The sequence below is a fragment of the Adiantum capillus-veneris genome, chromosome 28 (genome assembly GCF_014529385.1).
Source record: "Adiantum capillus-veneris isolate H3 chromosome 28, ASM1452938v2, whole genome shotgun sequence".
Classification (NCBI taxonomy): domain Eukaryota; kingdom Viridiplantae; phylum Streptophyta; class Polypodiopsida; order Polypodiales; family Pteridaceae; genus Adiantum; species Adiantum capillus-veneris.
The window spans coordinates 10989231-11003661 of NC_140958.1; the positions used below are offsets into that span (position 1 = coordinate 10989231).

Genomic DNA, 14431 nt, shown 5'->3' on the forward strand with positions numbered 1-14431 from the left:
TTGGTCAAACAAGGTTTTCGTAATAGTCCAACAGAAAGCACATTGTATGTAAAGCGTGAGGGTGATGTACTTCTCATTGTGGTTCTTTATGTTGATGATTTGCTGATCACTGGACCAAATGAGAGACATATTGCTGAATTTAAGGCTGATTTGAATGCTACTTTCAAGATCAAAGATTTGGCGCTGTTGCATCATTATTTGGGTATACAGTTTAAGCAGTGTGATGGTGGTATTGCCTTGTGTCAAAAAAGTTACATAGAGACATTGCTACGTAAGTTTGGACTTGAGGATTGCAAACCTATTGCCACTCCCATGGAAACAGGTTTGAAGTTGAGTCTACATGATGCTGGTGATCCTGCTGATGTCACTCTTTACCAAACTGCTGTTGAATGCCTCATTTATGTATGCAACACGAGGCCGGATATTCAGTTTGCAGTCTCACAGGTCAGCAGATTTATGCATAGCCCAGGGTCTAAGCATTGGCCGGCTGTCAAGAGGATTTTCCGCTACCTTAGTGGCACTTTACGTCTTGGCTTGTTTTATCCCAAGGGGGGATCATTGCCACCAGACTTACATGCTTTTTCGGACTCATATTGGGCTGGTTGTTTTGACACGCGAGTGTCCACAAGTGGTTTTTGTTTCATGCTTGGCAGTTCATGTATATCATGGTTGAGCAAGAAGCAACCTACTGTGGCCACTTCGAGTTGTGAGGCTGAGTACAGGGCAGTCTTCACAGCTACGGTTGAGTGTGTATGGCTCAGACGCCTTATGGCTGATTTGGGAGTTGGACAGGACACTGCCAACACTATCTACACTAACAGTCAGAGCGCATTGGCAGTTGCGAGGAACCCAGTTTTTCATGCTCGCACAAAGCACATTGAGGTGCATTACCACTATGTCAGGGAGAGGCTCTCAGCAGGAGAGATCAGCTTGGCTTATGTGCCAACACAGGACAACCTTGCAGATCTTTTCACAAAGGCATTGTGTCATGAGAAGCTTGAAGCTTTCCGCAAAGCTTTGGGCTTACTCCCCTTTGTGGACTGATCTTGTCCTTAGGGCATGGCACTTCCCTTTACTCATGTGCCAGCTCTCGTTCACCGCATCACTCTAGGGGGGATTTGTTACCATATACATGTGGTAGTGATGTGTGTGAACACACTAGGACCGCTGGGGCATTTTTTCCCTCTTTAGGATGTTTTTCCCCCTGTGCATTGTATATACGCCCATCACTCTAGGGCTATCTATCTTTCCATTGCACACTAAGTAACACACTCTCTATTGTGTGCCTTGAGCCTCCTTCGTCTTCTCCAAGCTGTGTGCTGTGTGTGTTTCTCCGGAACCCTTATTCCAACACTTTTATTTTTTCAATTTGGAATTTCAAGAAGGAGGAAGCTTATGTTACAGGTATTTCATTTCTCTACTTTGATTTTTTTCTACTTTCTGTTTCTACTGTGTTTTTTGTTGTTCTCATAAATAGTAGTTGAGTATGCTTTTTTGTCTATGCTTATCTATTTTGCAGAGGACCTTCTTACTTCATGGGACCCAATATGGGTTGATATACATAAAGAGTTTGAAATTGAGCTTTCTAAAAGACCAAATCTTCAAGCCCTTTCTAATAAAATGTTCTACGTTTGGGAGGGTAATCATAGAACAGTCACTTGGACGGCTACTATTAAAGAGAGATTCTCCACTGATCGAGAGAAACATTGTAGTGTGCTTTGTACAGTTATTGACCCTACACGAGTGCCAGAGATAGCTCTTCTTAGTAGCTTGCAAAGAATGAATTTGTAAGTTTTATGACTTTCCATATATTCTAGAAAAAAATGTCTATGTTATGTTTCTGACTATGTATGTATTCTATATGAACTTGGAATAGCATGAACACACATGATCTTGTGGTCACCCATCTTAGGGATGAGCTTGTCAACTGCTCCCACATTTGTGCAACAGATCATGAAGCTTATGTAACAGGGCTTCCAGAAAAAGATCAAAAGTTGATTGCTGCAGTCCGTAAGAAATACTCAAAGGGTGCGGAGCCTTGGTATCTACTTACTCGTCGATACTTGGGAAAGCTCTTATATGATGTAAGTGTTTTGGCCTACTTTTTAAGAAAGATCTCGTGTTTGGTTTTTTTGAAAATTATGTGTTTTCAATTGTGTATTGAAGGATAAAATATCCAAGTAATTGAGCCAAAGAGTATGTGCTTGTTTTTTTGCAAATTATTTATTTTTAAGTATGTGTTGAAGGTTCCAATGTCCAAGGAATTGAGCCAAAGAATAGAGCAAGCTAGGCAGACAATGACAAATGAAGAACTTATAAAAGAGGAGGAGAAGATATTGAATGATTTAGCACTCAAATATGGAGAGCGTGTTAGAAAGGTGGTTGAAATATTTTTGTTTAGGTATTTTGCACATAGTGTAATAGCTGTTCAAACTTGGTTTTTTACTCGTTACTCAAATACTGCAGTTGCTAAATATTGTTGATCCGAATCTTGGACCAGATTGGATGGTTCGAGTTCTTGTACTCAAGTGGGGTCTTGATAGTTGGGCTACACTTGAGAAACTGAACTTGATTGCTATGCATGATGCTCCTGTCTTGAGCAAACTGTTATGGGTTTCCTTGCTTGAGGCAGACAAGATTACTAGAGCATCTTATGGTTTAAAGAAAGGAGATCATGTGTATCGCATGTAAGTGAAGTTTCTTTTGACATTCAAGAATCTTTGATGTACGATTGCTAGTTTTTTGTGATTGTTTTAGTTTTTTCTCATCTTCATTGTTATGTAGTTGGATTCGTAGAGAAGGCCTTCTACAAAGGATTTTTGAGAGGGCCACAAAGTTTGTGGAGGACTTAACCAACATTGTTGGTGGTATTTTGTTGCCTCATGATTGCTCTCTTGCCTCTTACTTTGAGGAGCTCAAGTTTGAAGCACGATCCTATCTTTTTCCTTTGGAAACCTCTCTTGAAGCTAAGACAAAAGATGTTGACAAGCAAGCTATGAAGAAAGTGGACACAGTATGCATGGCATCTCAACGGCTAGCCTATAGGTCAAGCTCATCATACTTTTATTTCAAGCTTTTCATAATTACAAAGTTTGTAGTGATGTTATTTTGTTTGATTGTTTTAAATTTCTATTATCCTTGGTTGGAAAAGGCTTTCTTCCAGGGATTCCATTCTTAGCTAAGCAGTGGGCACAACTATCTACTGGAGAAGAATGCATGTACTCCCCTTCCGTACATAAGCTCACTACTTGGGAGATGGAGACATGCCCATGGTGGATAGACATGGCTTCTGGGCATGTATTGGCGAGAGAGAGAGAGAGCTTCACGATACTATGAGAGTTGGTGGCGCATCCGTCGATGTACCTCTACCTCCTAGAGTGAATGAGGTAATATCAGGTCAATGGTTACTCAAAACAGACTCAACCATGATTTGTTGAAGAGCTTTAAACTCTCTTCTTTCTTAACTTATTTGTTTTACATACTGGTGATATTGTGTTTTATTGCTTTTTCTAAGCTACAAATCCTTCTCACAAGGGAAAGGAGGTGATTGTTGAGACTAGGGTGGATGAAAACATGGAGCGAGAGCATGGTGAGCTATCACTACGATGTAGACGTTTGTATGTTCATTTATTGGAGTTAATTCACTTTGTTTAGCCTCTTGTATCGCAGTAGCTCATGGGGAGATTGTTGCAAAGAAAACCATTTCTTTTGTCTACATCATTGATATTCCCTTGTCTTCTCTATCCTCATTGTCTGACTCACGATGCATGGCCATTTCTTGGGACTACATAGCCATTGCTGCTGATTTTAGGGCCGGTGTTCGACATCCGGCATGGATTTGTGTTCATGAGCACATGGGATCTGCACGCTTTAATGATGGGACCTTGTGTGTGCGTGGTGGGAGAACAGTCGCATGGGCTGTGATTTTTTTTTTTTTTTGGATCTTCCCTTTGGTGGTTCCCACTTAGCCTCCCCTGTTGTACCCCTTTGGGATATTTGTATTGAGGATCATGTTCGTGCAGGCATGCAACTTGCATATTCGACTTTGTCAGACTCTGGGTGGTTGTTGATCATGGTCTCTATGACAGGTTTGTGCTTCAATCTTAATTTTATACAATACTTGTCGATATTTTTGTTGCGTGTTTTCTATTGTGACTTTAGAAACCTCTTTCAGGAGATACCATTGCCTGGGTTGAGAGATTTTGTCGTGCATCAAAGATGACTATTCATCGTCGCATTGTAGTCCTTCATCATGGAGCTTATGGTTATGGTAATAGCTTTGGTGGTCGGATTGAGGTAATGCTCTTCTACATAATTAACTTGTTTGTTTCTCATTTTGGTGTGTTATTGTTATTTTTATTGTTCTAATTGTCTATGTGGTGGTGTAGTGTCATTGTTATCTCTTACTTATGGTGCATAGGGTTGACATGCAACCACGTTGCTTTGTGGTTGAGAACACTCTTCTATTCAATCCACTTGGCATGCAACCTTTGGATTCTTACATGATGCACCATCTTCCAGAGTCCTCTCTAGCGAGATCATCATCCGGGGAGCCATGGCGTGGTGGCTTGCAACGAATTCATTCTTTTGTTGCATGTTTTGTGGAGCTTCTTTGTAGGCCTGGAGGTCTTTGTTTGGAGTTGGAATGTGGTACATCGCCCATATTGGCAACATGCTTAAGCACAGGGCGGGTGTGTGCAGCAGTCGACAGTGACGACACTTTGATTTTAGATTATGTGCAACCATTACTTCGCCCTAAAAAGCGAAGCAGAGAGGGGGCCTCCACCTCTCTTGATGTTGATGATGTGGGTGACATGCCTTCGCGTGTCAACCCCTTTGATGACTAGTAAGAGTTCACCTTACACTTCATTTTCCCCCACTATTTTATGTTTCCATCATACTTTTATGCTATTTTGTCACTTTTTGATATCATTGATTGTTCAGTATTTGAAAATTATGGATAATGATTCAAACAACAATTTGAGATTTCTTGTGTTTCAATGATGAAGGTTATGTACTGTTTACATGTGGATTTTGAGACTTACCTTTTTCTTTTTGTATGGAAGTGTTGCCAGTTTATGCTGAGGGGATTGCAAAAACCATGGCTGCTGATATACGATACGATTTTGACACCCACAAGAAGTGCTAGAGGCGCAATGTCTTTATTGATGACGAGTGTGACTCTTCATAGTCATGAGATAGAACCGTAGCATTTCTTGTTGTTGTTAAAGTGTAGAGGCATGACATGTTGCTCTCTATATTCCACTAAATATTCCACTTGTTATCTTACAATCCTAAAGAAATCTCTCTTTTTTGGTTATAAGATATGACAATTGTCTCTTAATATAGTTTAGAAACTTTGTAGATGTATGAGCATTGTTGACTAAATTTAAAGTTAAAATTAAAATTATGGTGTTGAATGTAGTTGTGGATCATTGCATGGTTTGTAATAGCTTTGCTACCTGCTTGGACTTCTCATTGCTCGACATCAAGCCTCAACTGCACAAAAGAATCTAAAGTCTAATTTTGAACAATGCTATTGCTATGATTACTTAGGGATTCTAGAAAAGATTCTAATTTTGAACAGTATTATTGCTATCACTTAGAGCTTTAAGTAGGATCTTCATTCATCTTTCTTAACAAATCCCATTTGGTTTCTTTATTCATTTGCTTGGATCTTCCTTCGCTCGACAATTCTCGCTCGCCACATGGTAAGACTCCACTATATAGGTGGTGAATATTTTTTAAATAGCCATTAGGTATACCATATTATTTTTATATCAATGACAGGTCCATTATTATATTGGAGAATTTTTCCCCAAGACTTCTCCGAGCCTCTCACCCCACCCTAACCTAATCCACCTCACCCCTCAATCATGTCACTCATCTATGTGACCCCCATATTTTTCCACAAACAAAAAAAAAGGACACTCTTTTGGGTAGACCAAAGAAGGATGTTTATCTAGCATGGTAGGATGGCTTAACTCAAAGAAAAATAATTGGGACTCTTTTAGCTCATCATACATAGAATCACTATGTTGTGGAGACATGGGGCATCGATTGCTGAGAACCACTTGAAGAAAATGTGAGGATATCATTTATACCTCACATGTTGTAGAGTTTGTTCTAACAATACAAACAACACTCTGCTGACCAGTCTAGAGTTTGCAAATCTAAAGAAACAAATTCAATTAGGAATTTGTGTATGCAATATAGGTTATGCTTATTATCGTTGATACCCTACACACATGTATTGAGTGATTTGACATGTGTATACTTATTATGTGTGGCACTAAACACTAGTCAATTAGTTTGGCTGAAGTTTGGTTTCCATAATGATCACAACACAAAAATCTTGTATGTGGTGATGCTAGAGCACTCGGATGACACTCAAAATGATCTCAAACACATCCAGTGACACTCATCCTTTTGAGTGATGAAAGAGACTATCTTGTTCAATGTCCGAGATGTTCTTAAAGAAATAAAAACTCACATATGCAACACAGTCAATGAAAATTAGTGGGTTTTGTATTCTTGCTTTAAAATACTTCTCTCATGCACTTTTAGTGCAAGCACATATGAGAAGTAATTCTGCAAGGAAAATTTTGGGTACTACATATAAAGAGGTCAAACTTTAATGTTGTATCAACCACAAGATTGTAAGTTGTCATGTCTATCATCGTATAGTCCTATCAATTGCCCTTGGTCACACGTCTTGTTCCCTTTGTTTTCTTACATTAATATAATTTTTGGCATTTTAAGATAAGTTTGAGTGAAGAAGGGAGATATGCATACATTTGGCACTGATTGAAATTTTCTTTTAAGTTTGTAAAAGAGTCCCCTCATATAAGAGCCTCATATGGGGTGCATTTCATTCTTTTCTAGAATTCCAACATGCCTTCACCTTATTAAATAGGTTTCTAAAGTATGGGATACAATGCAAAATAACTTTGAATCTACTAGGCTACATAATCATATGGCATAAGTCAATTACTCAGAGTATGATCAATTCCAACTAGCAATGGAAAGCAGAGACTTGACTACCATGAGGAGACCTTTGGGTTTAATAAGGATGTGCACCTTACCTCAGGGAGAAACTAATTTAGCTACACATATGATGAATGGCATGAACAAAGTTTTACATGACATGGGGAGTAGTCACAACACTAAAATGTGATAAAGAGTATCTGATAGGATCAAATGTAGTAGTGGAGACTGATTGTCTTCCCCTTCTTGGAATGATCACAAGCTGTTCAACTCTCAACATTGTGAATTTGTGATGGATTTTCTACATAAGTTCCATATTACAGGAAAATATAACCCAGTTTTTTATATTCTTTCTAGAGCAAGGTATGAAAATGAAGAAGGAAAGGTTGTCAAGGGTGATAATGTAGGCACGAGGTTCTATAGTTATTGTAGCTCTCATGCCAAGAGTGATCATGTTTGCCTGTCAAATGCACTTGAGTCATTTATAGAGGACCTATATCAACGTGATTGGTTGCTCAATGGATGCTATCTGAGCACTTTGACAAGGCAAGAAGGGCGAAATGATTAAGATTTCAAAAGAATACAGAGAAAGACCCATGGATAATTTTTGAAAGATGGGTACTTGTGGAAGCATCCACCAAAAGAAATGGGATGCCGTTGAGAGTTGTGAATGATAAGGATACTCAACATGAGCTTGTCGAAAAAATTTGTGAGAGTCTTTATGCTCGACACAAGGGCGTATAGGTCACTTTTACTCAAATGAAAGAGAGGTATTGGTGGAAAGGTATGTATAAAGATGGATTTCACTTTGTGGAGTCTTGTGAAACATGTCAAATGTATTCAAATGCATCATCATGATGGGTTGCACCCTACTTACTCATTGTCCATGCACTATGAGTGGGTAGTAAATCTAGCTGCAATGCCATTGGGCTTAAGGAAAATGAAATACAAAGTGCTTGCACGAGAAGACTTAACCAACCAAGTTGAAAGTCGTTCTCTAAGAACAAAAAGCACTGTAGGAATATGTAAGCCCCTCTTGGATGATGTAATTAAATGTTATGATTGTGTTGGAAGAATAACAACAGACAGTGGTGAGTTGAATCCAGACAAAGCCAGGGGATTTTTCCCTAGGTTGGGCATTACACTTGCTCTTCTCACTACTGCATACAATCCTGAAGGAAATGGAAGATTAAAGTGTGGGCATCCTCCTATCATTAAAGCTTTGTCTAAGGCTTGCAAAGGCAAACTGAGAGAGTGGCCTAGTCTATTTCCTTATGCTTTATGGATTGATCGTACAACTCATATCTCAGTTACTAGTTATATGCCTTTTAATTTGATGTATGGCCAGAAACCTGTATTGCCAATTGAGGATGTAATTCCCACATGGAATGTATTGCCTTGGGAGGATGGAAAGAGTAGGGGAATACCTTCTTGTTTTGTGCATATAACAATTAGAAAGAGATATTGAGATTGCAATAGAATGATTGAAAGATGAAAGGTTAAAGAATAAAGATAGGTTTGACAAACACATAGGCTCATACCTAAAGCTATTGAGGTGATTGGGTGCTGGTGTATGATAGTAGTCTTCACAAAACCAAGATTCAACAATAAGCAAGATTTCAAAGAGATGGTTTGGTCCTTATGTGATTAAGCATGTACATGAGAATTCATCTTATACCTTGTATGAGTTGAATGGGACGAAAATGAATATTTTCAATCGCAAGGAAAATAATCAAGTTGTCCAAAAGAAGAGGTGATATAGATCCCTTTGATTCATTGGAAAGTAAAAATGAAGGCTGTAATGAAATTTTAATGGGTGAGGATGAAGAAAGAGAGGACAATGCGTTAGATTTCATTGAAAGTGATGATGAAATCGACATGTATGTTGACTTAAATGAAGATTGAACCTGCAAAAAGATTTGTGTGGCACATGTCAAAGGATGTGCAGTTTTAGAGGGGGTGGATGTTGTGCCATGGCACGTGCATAATGTGAAACCAAAAATATCTATCTCACTCTTAATGCTTTTGATGTGTGGAACAAAATGTAAAAATGGACGTCACGGCTGCAATCGTGTACATACCTTGCTAGGAAGGCAAGGCCTGAGACATGGCATTGATGTGTGTTTTATCACATTAAAAAATTCCTAAAATGCTTTGCAAATTTACAAATGTCACGTGTTTCAAAGTGGCACACTCATTTTTCCTAGAAAGTTGAATGCGGGTGATCTCGCCAAAAATAGCAAGTTTCTTACAGGGTTATAAATGATGTGTCCAAAGTGTTTTCCATGTGTGAAAATGAGGTTTAGTACAAGATTTGAACCTAATGAGACTTTCTCATAGTTATAGGGATTTTTCCCAGCTTGTTTGGGCATTTTATGGACAAAAAAGGGTATGTTTGGACTAAAAATGGCCATAGAATGATAAAAAATAGTCCAAAAATAGCAAAAAAGGGCTCAAAATGCCACATCAATGGCAGTCCCATCATTTTTCAAGCTGAGTGTGAGTTTATAGAGCCAAGAATGAGCTCTTTTGGATAGATATCAACAAGGGAGATACAACCGTTCCAAGCTAGGGTCCAAGTGCAGCCGTGTTGCTTGCACTGCATTCAAGCATGTGAGGCTACCAATTAGGGTTTACCCTCCTCAAATAACCACTTAGTCTACTTTAATAAAGTTTTGAAGATTCCATGAAATGGTCATTGACAAAGAATTGAAGCGTTAATTTAGGGTTTTTATTAGGGCAAAAGAACACTACATCTGTGCAATTGGAAGCGAGGCTACACCTAATCTTCACAAACACAAGAGTTTTGAATTGATCTTGGTTCTTTTTCAAAGTGAAACTTTCATGAATAGAGTTTTTCTTGGTTTATGTATGTCTTTTGCTTCAAATCTTCTATAAGTCACTTGATTTTGTTGGAATTAGGGTTGCAGAGAAATGCACACAGCTTGGAGAAGATGAAGGAAGCTCAAGGCACACAATAGAGAGTGTGTTTCTTAGTATGCAATGGAAAGATAGATAGCCCTAGAGTGATGGGCGTATATACAATGCTCGGGGGGAAAAACCTCTTAAAGAGGGAAAAAATGCCCCGGCGGTCCTAGTGCGTTCACACATATCACTACCACATGTATATGGTAACAAATCCCCCCTGGAGTGATGCGGTGAACGAGAGCTGGCACATGAGTAAAGGGAAGTGCCATGCCTTGAGGACATGATCAGTCCACAAAGGGGAGTAAGCCCAAAGCTTTGCAGAAAGCTTCAAGCTTCTCATGACACAATGCCTTTGTGAAAAGATCTGCAAGGTTGTCCTGTGTTGGCACATAAGCCAAGCTGATCTCTCCTGCTGAGAGCCTCTCCCTGACATAGTGGTAATGCACCTCAATGTGCTTTGTGCGAGCATGAAAAATTGGGTTCCTCGCAACTGTCAATGCACTCTGACTATCAGTGTAGATAGTGTTGGCAGTGTCGTGTCCAACACCCAAATCAGCCGTAAGGCGTCTAAGCCTTACACACTCAACTGTAGCTGTGAAGACTACCCTGTACTCAGCCTCACAACTCAAAGTGTCCACAATAGGTTGCTTCTTGCTCAACCATGATATACATGAACTGCCAAGCATAAAACAAAAACTACTTATGGACACTCTCGTGTCAAAACAACCAGCCCAATCTGAGTCCGAAAAAGCATGTAAGTCTGGCGGTAATGATCCCCCTTGGGATAAAACAAGCCAAGATTTAAAGTGCCACTAAGGTAGAGGAAAATCCTCTTGACAGCTTGCCAATGCTTAGACCCTGGGCTATGCATAAATCTGCTGACCTGTGAGACTGCAAACTGAATATATGGCCTGCATACATAAATGAGGCAGCCAATTGCAGTTTGGTAAAGAGTGACATCAGCAGGATCACTAGCATCATGTAGACTCAACTTCAAACTTGTTTGCATGGGAGTTGCAATAGGTTTGCAATCCTCAAGTCCAAACTTACATAGCAATGTCTCTATGTAACTTTGACACTTTTCTGACACAAGGCAATACCAGCATCACACTGCTTAAACTGTATGCCCAAATAATGATGCAACAACCCCAAATCTTTCATCTTGAAAGTAGCATTCAAATCAGCCTTAAATTCAACAATATGTCTCTCATTTGGTCCAAGTGATCAACAAATCATCTATATAAAGAACCACAATGAGAAGTACATCACCCTCACGCTTTACATACAATGTGCTTTCTGTTGGACTGTTACGAAAGCCTTGTTTGACCAAATGAGTGTCAGTTTTCTCATACCAAGCACGAGGAGATTGCTTCAACCCATACAAAGCCTTGTTACATTTGCAAACTTTGTCCTCTTGTCCTTATTGACAAAACCGCGAGGATGTGTTACATAAACTTCCTCAAATATGTCACCATTCAAGAAAGCAGTAACAATGTCTGATTGATGTACATCCGAGCCAAAATGAGCTGCCAATGCACATAGAAAACGCACAGTAGTCATACGACAAGTGGGAGCAAAAGTCTCTTTATAATCTATACCTTTTTGTTGTGCATAACCCTTTGCAACAAGTTGAGCCTTATGGCGATCAATCTCACCATCTGGCTTGCATTTCACTTGTAAACCCACTTCCTACCAATGGCCTTTTTGCCAAGAGGCAAATCACATAAATCCCATGTGTCATTTTCTATAAGTGCATCATATTCTAATTGCATGGCAGCCATCCAATTTTTTGAATTCTGTGCTTCATCAAAAGACAGAGGTTCCTCAGCATCATTAAACTAGACACAGCGAAAGCATAACAATCTGGTGCATAAGATGCATGGTGAGAGCCTGAATGAGTACGACTAGGCAAAGGTGCATCAAATTTATTGTCACGCAAAGTGTGCATCAGCCATTTTGGCATACCTCTAGCCTGCTCATTTTCAAGCCTTTCCTCATCAAGTACATCATGTACATCTGTATCAGTAATAGGTTGACCTATAACATTTTCTGAAACCGCCATAGGCTGTATATTTGCCTCATTGGAATTTACATTCGAACTTCCACCACTAAAAAGAGGCAACAAACTATCATAAATGTCTTGTGAGCTTACATTACTGTCTCTAGTACATGATAGCAAGGGCTGAACACAATCTTCCACAAACACCACATCCTGTGAAACCAGAATACGTTTTGTTTACGGATGATACAACTTGTAACCTTTGCTTTCAGCACAATAACCAACAAGAATACATTTGACAGCCTTATCATCCAATTTTCTATGCGGCACTTGTGGCACCAAAGCATATGCCAAACAGCCAAAAACACGCATGTGCTCATAGAAGGCTTTCTATCATGCCATGCTTCATATGGAGTCATAGACTGTAACGCTTTTGTAGGACACCTGTTGAGTACATAAGTGGCACACATGACAGCCTCAAGCCAAAATGAATGTGGTAAAGCTTGACTCTTGACCATACACCTTGCCATTTTCGTAAGAGACCTATTTTTCCTCTCAGCCACACCATTTTGCTAAGGTGTATATGGCACTGTACATTGGTGTTTTATCCCATGACTAGCCAGAAATGCATTAAATTTATGAGACATATACTCCCCCCCTCGATCGGAACGGAGGGTGGCCATAGTACATCGATACATTTTCAGCCATAGCCAGAAATTGTTTGAAGCACATAAAAACTTCAAACTTCGCTTTAAGCAGAAATACCCATGCATGCCTGGAGTAATCATCAATGAAAGTCACAAAGTACAGGCAATTGCCCAAGGACGAAGTTTGTATGGGCCCACAAACATCACTATGCACAAGCTGGAACCTGCATGTGGCCCTAATTGAACCATCCTTTGGAAACTTAGAACGTTGTATTTTACCCAAAATACGGCCTTCACAAATATGTTTGACAGATGCTTCAAGAGGTGGCAAAGAAGCAACCATATCAGATTTCTGCAAATGCAGCAAACTAGCAAAATTCAGATGGCCAAAGCGTGCATGCCAAACCTTTGCATCTGAAACAGCCCTTGAATCTGCAACTGCATTTGCAAAATTTTGTCCACACTTGTCATACAAAGTGAGCTTATACAACCCACGGCACAAAAGGCCAGATGCAACAATTTCATCACCAAAACTGAGATCATGAACTGTACATCTGTCATCCACAAATTTGACTACAAGTCCAAGTCTAGCAAGTACAGATACAGACAAGAGATTCGTCTTGATCCCAGGTACATAAAGTGCATCAACAACTATGAAAGAACTACCATTTGCAGCAGTAAGCACAATCTTTCCGACTCCCTGAACTGGATAAGAGGCATTGTTGGCACAAGTGATTGAATTCCCACGAGGGACAGACTCGAGAGAGGTGAACAATTCACTATGTGAGGTAATGTGCTTTATAGCACCACTATCAAAATACCACACATGTGAATCTACAGCAACTAACAAGCATGCAATATGGACATCAGGATTGTAAGTGCACTATGCGCTAAAAGCCCATTCTGCATCAACATCAGCATCACAGTCTCCTTTCACAGAAGACTCAACAATGGCTACATTTGTAGTGGAACCAGCATTTGCAGTGGAACCACCCTCTTTCTTCTTAGCCTCTTTGGCCTTCAACTTAGGACACTGCTTGATCAAGTGATCATTTGCTTCACAATAATGGCAACGCATCTTCTTTTTGCCCTTATCACCAGAGTTTCCAAACGAATTGCTGCCAGCAGAAGCAATAGGAACATAATTTTTACCACTTGCAGCAGAACCATAAGTAGTGGTTGCATTGTTGTTACCACCCTTTCTTTGAGAATCAATAAAAGCATGTTCAACTACACGCTACCTGGTCCTTTTTTTTTTGGAAAGTGACTCTTGCAACAGCAATGTGCATAATGCATCAAACTTGACAACTTCAAGATTTCCTTGGGTCATAAGTCTCCAAGTACTAACAAAAGTCTGGTAAGAATCTGGTAAGGCATCAAGAACAGTCTGCACAAGGGAACTGTCTGAAATGACTTCACCTATAGAAATAAGTTGCTCATTCATATCCTTGACACCAGCAAGAAAAGTGTCCATATCATCTTCCTCATGCATAATATTCGACTCCAACTCTTTACGAAGCAAAGCAATTTTAGCCTCATTGCGGCTTGCATAAAGACCACCCAAAATATCCCAAGCCTGTTTTGCAGATTTTGCTGATCGAATGTAAGGAATAATGGTACGCTTTACAGACAACGCAATCAATGCATGAGCCTGCGCATCCTTTACATCCCAACGAGCTCGTTCTGCCATAGGCAAAACAACTGTAATAGCAGCAATCCTTGCAGCAAGACCTGCAACATCCTCAACATCGCCTGCATCCTCAGAACTAGGACGTACATCAATGCCTTGCACAATATTCCAAACGCCCTTTGACACAAGAACATGTTGCATCATGTAAGCCCACATAGGGTAATTGTCCCCATCCAACCT

The 14431-nt window shown here is 39.8% G+C and overlaps 1 pseudogene; it reads left to right on the plus strand.

Moving 5' to 3' along the window:
• Positions 1–3332: 3332 nt before the first annotated feature.
• LOC147420052 (uncharacterized) lies at positions 3333–5004 on the plus strand (annotated as a pseudogene).
• Positions 5005–14431: the final 9427 nt, after the last annotated feature.